General features: G+C 35.9%; 1 long non-coding RNA gene across 1 annotated transcript in view; it reads left to right on the top strand.

Moving 5' to 3' along the window:
- Positions 1-1032: 1032 nt before the first annotated feature.
- Positions 1033-1698, top strand: part of LOC107684547 (uncharacterized) — an 11217-nt gene continuing 10551 nt past the window's right edge. Inside the window, exon 1 of the long non-coding RNA XR_001633868.1 lies at positions 1033-1045. This is a non-coding gene — a long non-coding RNA (uncharacterized LOC107684547). The remainder of the gene's footprint in view (positions 1046-1698) is intronic.

The raw sequence follows: 1698 nt of genomic DNA, 5'->3' as shown, positions 1-1698 counted from the left end.
GTTTATATTGTATACTCTTGTTCAAAAGAGCAAAACTGCCACGTATATTGATGGCCTATAACAGGCAGGAGTTTTTGGAGTTAAAGTGCATTTAGCTTGTAACTGACTGTTATCCTCATATTTGTACAAATTGAGGAAAGGTGTTCAAATCAAATATTGCACAACAAACAAATACAAACGAGATTGAATGTTTTGTCCTAGTGTAATTTGAAAGCTGTTCTCAGTATTAAAACATGTTTGATACTGTCCTGTAATGATGTTAAAATAAAGCTTGAAAAGCTATCACTGATGTTTATATTGGACCCATTTATTTTCTTCTATGAATTTTGTGAGGATTTTGTCTTCATATTCTTTCATCAAAATGTTGTAATATATTACACAATATTGTCAATGCTAGTTGGCCAAAGTCAGAGCCAATCTGTGGATTTTGAGCAGTCAGAGGTGACAGATTTAGCATAAAATCGTTTATTGTATGATGGGCCCAAGTTATTCAAGTCGTTTTGAACACAACAAACTCATGCAGAAATATGCCCCTTGTTGCTATGAGATGCATGATAAATGAAAATGTGTTCTAAAATTGGCTGAAAATATTAAACATATTTGATATCCGACGACTGGATGGAATCATGGTATGAAAAGTTATGAAAGTCTGTCTGTATGTCTGTGTCTGAAGCTTTAAAAAAAAAAGTATTTGCCTATCACACACTGTGAAATCCGTTATATCCAAAAATGTTCAGTCGCTATCATCGACTTTTGTCCAAATTGCAAATTGGCAAAAGTTGTGAAATGTATTCCAGCCTTCAGTCGTTTAGTGTGTGATGTTACCATTTACAGAGAAAGTAACCATTAAGTCAGAGAGTGTATGATGCCTAGTGTTATAAAATCTGTTCAGATTTGAAAAGTTGTGTAGTGTATACCAGCTTTAAAGGCATTGTTTTAATATAATAGAACAATTGTGCTGAACACAGAACAAATGTGATTTTGTTTTTGTACAACAGCTCAATGAACCAGAAGTTAATGTTGAGTTAGTAGGTATAATTCATTTGTTGACTTTTTAAATGGTTACAGAGGAAAAACTGGCATCGCACTAAATGACTTAAGATCACACACTACCAGGCATTCCAAACACAACAAACCCACGCAGAAACATGCGCTTTGTTACTAGAAAACACTTGACAAATGAAAACAACACGTGTTGTAAAATTGGCTCAAACTATCAATATCCTCAGACTGAATGGAATCATAGTCTAAAGCTTAAAAAAGTCGGTGCCCAATGCCCATCATACACTACACTGCCGAAAAGCTGCAGATCGTCTCATTCAGACTCATTGCGTTGACTCATTCAGGGCAAACATCTGGGCAAAAGTTGTGTAGTGTATTCGATTCTTTACATCTTTGACAATTTCTGTCTAATTCTGCTCCACCAGAAAAATAGTTCCAAATGAAGGCAATTGACCCTTCGCAAAGACCTGCCCACCTTAGTTACTCTTGCTACGTTGGACAAGCCATGGCTCTCACAAGCACACCACACATGATGTTCTCACACAGTGAAAAATACATTGCGGAGCAAAGAGGACACTGACAACGTGCCGGCAGACAAGACAGAGCAGGTTACTTTTGGGATGAAACAAAGTCTCAGCTTTCAAATTTTGTCTTTTTTTTTTTTAAAGGGGTCATATGATGCTTTTTTAAAGATCA

This window comes from Sinocyclocheilus anshuiensis, unplaced genomic scaffold (assembly GCF_001515605.1).
Source record: "Sinocyclocheilus anshuiensis isolate Anshui unplaced genomic scaffold, SAMN03320099.WGS_v1.1 scaffold225, whole genome shotgun sequence".
Classification (NCBI taxonomy): Eukaryota; Metazoa; Chordata; class Actinopteri; order Cypriniformes; family Cyprinidae; genus Sinocyclocheilus; species Sinocyclocheilus anshuiensis.
The sequence above is the reverse complement of the archived record's forward strand: the minus strand, read 5'-3'. Positions and strand labels throughout refer to the sequence as shown.